We start from the raw sequence: 7,092 nt of genomic DNA on the forward strand, positions 1-7,092 counted from the left end.
GGTCCGCACTTAGCAAACGTATACACTTGTCTAATGGTTTATAATTTTATAAAGTACAATAACCCAGTAATGTTTGATAAATACTGCTGTAAGGTAGTAATGCTTTTTTTATTAACACAAACTTACCAAATAAAGTAGGGCTTTAAACTTTTCCAAAAGATATGTAGATATGACCAAGATACCCTTGCAGTTTTACCAGTGGCTACACTGAAGCAGAGGTCTGTAAAATTTGTTTATAGTAAAAGTACAATTGAAAAAGATTTGTATATAAGGATTATAGAAAAAGATAAATTAATTGCAGAAATAACTGGCTGACAAAAATTACAATAAAATGCAGTCAACTAAATGAAAAAAATATATATATGTAAAAATTCTTTTTTTATTAATAACTTCTCAAAACGTAATTTTCCCCTTAAATTGTACACTCAAACAGCTTTCTTATATACTACAATCCAGTATCTAGATGCAATTGTATCTCCTTAAAACACACTCACAACCCAAAAATGTGATTATACCTCTGTAGGAAACAAGCTTACAAAAGACAACTGCTAAAAGAAATAACTTTTTATGAAATAATTACGTATTTAATGTGTAAAAAGGTTCAGCAACAAATATTTTAATAGACTGTATTTTTACTAAATGTATTAAATGTGGTATGTACACACTGTAAGAAGCTGGATGTTTTTAAATCACAATATACTGCTATAAGAAATGACAGGTAACTGCAGCTTCAGTCGATAATGTGAATGTGTGTGTCTTCAGCTCCAGATGCCGCGGTCAATGTGATGACTGTCTTCGGGTGAAGAGTTTGCTTCTTTAGAGAATTGTCTGACCTGAAACCAATCACAAGGAAACACTATACAGGGTTAAATGAGGGAAACAAGTTTGCCAAGGGGATCTTTTTTCAAGATTTCCGTTTCCAAGGGTCAACTGAATGCCCTTTTCAAACCGTTGTTTAGGGGTCAACTGAATGCCCTTTTCAAACCGTTGTTTAGGGGTCAACTGAATGCCCTTTTCAAACCGTTGTTTAGGGGTCAACTGAATGCCCTTTTCAAACCGTTGTTTAGGGGTCAACTGAATGCCCTATGAAGCCGTTTTTCAGGGGTCAACTGAATGCCCTATGAAGCCGTTTTTCAGGGGTCAACTGAATGCCCTTCCTTTTCAAGAGTTTAGATTTCAAGGGGTTATTTTTCAAGAGTTTCGTTTTCAGGGGGTTTTCAAGAGTTCCGTTTTCAGGGGTTCAACTGAATGCCCTTTATCGTTGTACTTGCAGGTGCAAGTGGATAGAAAGGGGATTGGACGAAAAAAGAGATGATAGAAAAGGGGGATTGGGAATAAAGAAAAAGAGAGATCTTCAAAACCTGTGAAAACAAAATGGGAAAACAAAAAGTTACACATATCCATATCAGTACTGCACCGTGCAATATACAAAACTACAAAGAGCTATCCCTGTATGAAGGACCAAAAATGTATAAATAAATAAATGCACATATAAATGTAGATATAAATAAATGAATAAATATAAATACACGCATAAATAATTGTATAGGTAAATAATTAAAATAAATACATTTCTTATTTATTGATTTATTTATTTATTCACTTATATGAGCTTTTATTTATTTATTCATTTATTTATTTATTTCTGTATTTCTGCATTTGTATGTTAATTAGGAACGCGGTCCTATCCTCACTCTAAAGCAGGGTCAGGAGCAAGAAAGGCTCCATTTGTTCTTGTTGCGCTCTTTTTTTTCTGATTCTTCGCGTTTGCGACTTTTTACTTCTAATTTCATACTTTAAAGTGTTAAAAATAGTCAGAATAGGTTTAAATGCTCATTAAAAACATACTATGACTAGATTTCGCTTGGTTTTCCGCTCCGTGCAATAGACTGAGTTCAACTGATCTAGTGGATTTAGCCGTACCATTTATATAAAGCTATATTATTCTGTTTACACTCCAGTAAGTATGGTTTATTGGGATTGTCTCGTCTCACCACACTCACTAAATTAGGTAAATACATGTATAAATGTTTGAAATATTTATTGCTAATATAAATAAACTACATTACATGGCACAGCAGTTGGTCTGTGGTATTATTTTATATGAAATTTGGTGAGACTAGAGAATCCCAATAAACCATACTTACTGGAGTCTGAACAGAATAATATAGCTTTATATAAACGGTACACTAGATCAGCTGAACTCAGTCTATTGCACGGAGCGGACAACAGAACGAAATCTAGTCATTGTATGTTTTTAATGAGCATTTAAACCTATTCTCACAATTTTTTACACTTTTAAGTATGAATTTAAGTTTTTTTTTTTTTTTTACAACAGAAGTAAAACGTCGCCGACGCAAAGAAACTGAAAGAAGAGCGCAAATGAGAACAAATGGGGCCTATCTGAGCTGCGACATGCGCAGTGAAGGGGGAACAGAGGGACTGAATTCACCGCAACACTGGCACGCGAGCTGCTGTGTCCTGGCGCGCGAGTGAGCCGCAACCAATCCTGCTTTAGAGCGAGGATAGGACCACCTACCTAATTACCATACAAATGCAGAAATAAATAAATGAAGAAATGTGGAAATAAATAAATAAATGTAGAAATGTTGAAATAAATGAATGAATAAATAAATAAATGCACATGTAAATGAATAAATAAATAAAATCAATCAATAAATAAGAAATGTATTTATTTATTTACCTTTACAATTATTTATGCTTGTATTTATTTATTTATTCATTTATTTCTACATTTATATATGCATTTATTTATTTATACTCATGTCATTTTTGGTCCTCCATATCTCTGAAGTATCATTGAAATATAAACTTACCAGGTAAACTTGTAACCTGGTAGCAAGGCCTCGGGTCACCCCTACCAGGCAATAACAGGGAACCCTGAAATTGTAAAAAAAAGAGAAACAAAAACATCGGAATGACACCTTTTAACTTTTAATATGCAGCAATCATATTTTAACATTACTGGGTGCATAGTTTAGTTAAGAAGTCATTTTCTACCCATTACGTGTAGCAAACTTCAATTTTTTTTTTTTTTTTTACTTTAGACTCAGTGACTCCAAATAGTTTATTACAAATGAAACGCAGAATTTACTTTTAAAAAGATGATATTGGCACAAGAGAGCAACAGTCCAGTCCAGTCAGTAACTATCAGTAACTAATTACTCCAGAGTATTGTCCAGTTACAATTTCTAGTGTGTGAAGTTGTCTTCGGCTGTTGACTAATGTTATCCCTTTTGTAAATGTTACAATGGGCACAGCACACTGGTGGGATAACTTGGTGAGTTTCCAGAGTCTGTAAACCTATAAACCTATTGGTTTATTATACACAGTGCAGCATTAAATCTCTAATCTCAATCTCAAACTCTAATTTCTAATTATAATTTATTTAAAAGTGCTGGTACTAATCAATTGTTAAATCAGTTAATTGTCTGTACTTACAAGCACTGTAGTTCTCTCTCTTTCTTGTTCCTGTAAAATAAGAAAAAGGAAGAAATTGGACACTTGGTAAATTAATCATAAATCAGATTATCCTTTTTAGTGTGTTACGACTAAAACAAGCTAGGAAACACTGGTTTAATTAACTACAACTAAAGCAGACAAGAAATAATTCATTGACTAATTAATATAACTATTTATCAGAATTTTATAGTATAATTAAAGTGCCATTATTGTGCACTGTGCAATGTAATAAACCTTATTACTTTGAGAAACCAGGCTTATTGAAGAATTTATTTTCAACTTACTATGAGAACGAAAAGTTCATTTAAAATGGCAACACATTGTACTTATGCATTTAAATGGTTAACTTACACTTGGAACGTCAAGATCAGCAACTGCAGAAAAGAAAAATGTATATTAGTAAAAATGTAAAAAGAAAGGCCAGTATGTTGCAAAGAATTCAAAACTGAAAAAAAAACCAATTCATGAGCTTCATACAACAAAGCATGTTAAAGGATTTATTGGCAACAAATTATTACAGTAACTAAATGTGGGAGTTCTTAACAGTTCTGAATAGTTTAATAGATGTTTAAACCCTACTTTCTGATAGCAGAATTAATACAACTTTAATAAAGAACATACAAGCATTCAATTAAGTTAGTTGACAGCTCTAACTAAATTACTCGAGACATGTATCATTGAAATGTACTGGAAGTGTTTACTCACACAATGAATGTCAGTACTGCAACTGTTGACAAAAAAGAAAGTGATTGAAAATGCATATATCTAGCAACTAATTAATAATTAACTGATTTTTTTTATTTTCTGAAAGTAAATACAGCTAAATATGCTAAATAACTAAGAAAGCAGAGATTCTAAGCTTTAATATGGCATATTGGGTGTCTATATTGAGCCTATAATTATTCATAAACACAGCCAGACATTAAGTGTGAAATTTGTTTTGGCCCGCGGGCGGGTCAGGGCGCGTTATTGTGTATTCTGATCATACTGTAGCTGCATTTACTAACAACAAAACGGTAAACTTGTTACTAATAGTGACAATATTTCGTTAACAGATAATGAACCAGAAACTGAGAAATAATATTTAATAGAGGTGTGCCAAAAAATCGATTCACATAAGAATCTTGATTCTCATTTACTACGATTCAGAATCGATTTAAAATGTCCCAAAATCGATTCTGAGGGGCGGGTTTTGGACTGATTTTGGGCTGGGTATTTTTGTTGGACCTGGCAACCCGCTTGTCCCTTCAAACCGAGGTCTTCCAGACACACACAGAGCGTAGTAGGTGTTTGAGAATCACCGGTAAGATGGCAGAACAAGCACTATATTACCTTAGATTAACGTGTAGTTTTAATGTTTTATGGCAGAATGCTTCATAACAAGCATAAAAAAGATCGCTAGTAGTTAGTTTCAGTAACTGTTAGCTAGCTAACAAGCTAACTTTCCAGTTCCACCTTAAATAACGCTACAGGTGGCTGCGGGCTGCAGCATTTAAGGCGGAACGGAAAAATAACAGTAAGCTAATCAGAGCTAATTTCAGCTCCTCATCACAGAGGAATTAAGGAATGGACAATATGAATTAATTTCTCCACCTCCTGCCCCCTTTCTGAAGAAATACAACGACCTTAAATTAACTAGTTAATCAGCAGCTGCTCCTGAACTTTAGCGCTCCACTGCTATCATCACATCAGCCCAGCAGCGTCACCTACACACCACCGCTAGTAGCCTGGTAATAAAGCAGTGTTATTTATTATTTATTTATTGTTCATTAACGTCATTGTGATATCCCAGTGATTCCTCTGTCACTGAGGACCCACATTCCTGCACATTTTATTGTTTTTGTAACACATTACTTGCTCCAGGACCAGTGTATATTATGGAGGGTTTTTTTTTCAATAAGATTCATAAGCCAGAAGCAGAAATTTTTATAATTCAAATCGTTTTGAATCAAAAATCGATTTTGAATCGAATCGTGGCCCCCAAAATCGGAATCGAATCGAATCGTGAGATAGTAATCGATTCCCACCCCTAATATTTAATATATATAATATATTTTAACTGCTGATAAAATATTCACATTATTCAGATAATAAGAATTTCCACTGCTGCGCAGCGTTCAGTCAGAATCAGTGGCAGAGCGTGCTGGGTTAGCTGAACCGGCTTAAACCAGTTTTCAGGGCAGGTCAGGCTGCAGTGGATAGCTAACCGCTAACTAAAATACTGCCACATTAGTTTATAACTGAAAAGCCCAATAGTTAGCCGGGTTAGCTCGGGTCATCTTTTGTTTCTGGAACATTCAGCTACCCGAATTCTGTGTATGAGTGTAAAATTAATCTGTGATTAAAGCAGGAATTCCCTGTATCAGAGCTAATGCTAGCTTGCCTCTCTGAGCTGCCTGTAGTGTTAGCTAGCACGCTAACCTAGCATTATACAAACACAGATATAACGACGTTTTAGCTATATTAACACACGCTGTTAAGTAGTTTATACATATTAGTCAACTATCTAACTAAATACACGAAGTGGACATTAAAAGGGGCGTATTTCGCCGTGTTTTCACCTTTTTCCACACAGAAACTCATTCCAGAGCCGTCAGCTCTACTTACCTCAGAGACCGCAATGATCCGCTCCTTTGACGCACGCGCTCTTAGGCCACGTCTGTGGGTACATCCATTTGACTACATGCTCCCTTCTTCCCTACTCCCTAAGAATTACATTATTTAGATAACAACAAATTTACACACACCCCGTGCATCATATTTCAGACAAAAGGCAATGAAAAACACGGTAACATGTTTTAAGAGTTCAAGGTACATTTCAGTGCTTCAGTGGGTGTAAAATTTTAAGTTTAAGAACTAAGTTAATCCAGGGCACTTCAGATGGAATGAGTGCGCTCCCTCCTTTATAAGCTTGAGTGCACATTTACAGTTTTACTGCCACCTAGCGGTGACAACCCTTTCTGCATTGTTCTTCTGTACTGTGTGTTTTGAGGAGCTGCTGAATAAACTGCTTTGTAGCTTTCTCAACCACTTTTAACCAAAAGTTTTTGGACACTCCTTTATTAGTTAAAGTATTAAAATTTCAATATTTAGCCAAAGGGGTGTGGACACTTCTCTATTAGCTAAAGTATTTGAATTCCATCATTTAGCCAAACGTTTTTGAACACTGCTTTATTAGCCATAGTTTAGCCAAAAGTTTTTGGACTTTAGCTTTTAGCCAAAAATTTTTGGACGTTAGATTTTCGCCAAATGTTTTTGGACTTTGGTATTTAGCGTTTAGCCAAAAGTTAACAGCATATCAACAACTCTTCACACTCTTCAGACAAAAACAGCTTAGTAACCATTTTAACCTTTAAACGTTATTAGCGTACTTTTCCAAGCCAACTTAAAGTTCGTTCACGAACTTTGCCTTTTCTAGTTATTATTATTAAGTTGGCTTGGAAAAGCCAACTTATTGTTCTTCGAAATCTTATTAAGTTGGCTTGGAAAAGCCAACTTCTTGTTCTTCGTAATCTTCTTATTCTTATTATTAAGTTGGCTTGGAAAAGCCAACTTACTGTTCTTCGTAATCTTCTTATTATTAAGTTGGCTTGGAAAAGCCAACTTATT

The 7,092-nt window shown here is 34.6% G+C and overlaps 1 long non-coding RNA gene across 2 annotated transcripts; it reads right to left on the reverse strand.

The window, feature by feature from the left end:
- Positions 1 to 359: 359 nt before the first annotated feature.
- On the reverse strand, positions 360 to 6,188 carry LOC125804854 (uncharacterized). 2 transcript variants are annotated; one of them, XR_007441061.1, is made up of 6 exons: positions 6,091 to 6,188; positions 4,189 to 4,210; positions 3,835 to 3,857; positions 3,463 to 3,492; positions 2,838 to 2,901; positions 360 to 1,361 (listed from the first exon to the last, which is right to left on the reverse strand). It is a non-coding gene; the product is annotated as an uncharacterized LOC125804854 (long non-coding RNA). The 2 variants fall into 2 exon arrangements; XR_007441062.1 differs by having other exon boundaries at positions 6,045 to 6,188.
- Positions 6,189 to 7,092: the final 904 nt, after the last annotated feature.

Source organism: Astyanax mexicanus, chromosome 10 (assembly GCF_023375975.1).
Source record: "Astyanax mexicanus isolate ESR-SI-001 chromosome 10, AstMex3_surface, whole genome shotgun sequence".
Classification (NCBI taxonomy): Eukaryota; Metazoa; Chordata; class Actinopteri; order Characiformes; family Acestrorhamphidae; genus Astyanax; species Astyanax mexicanus.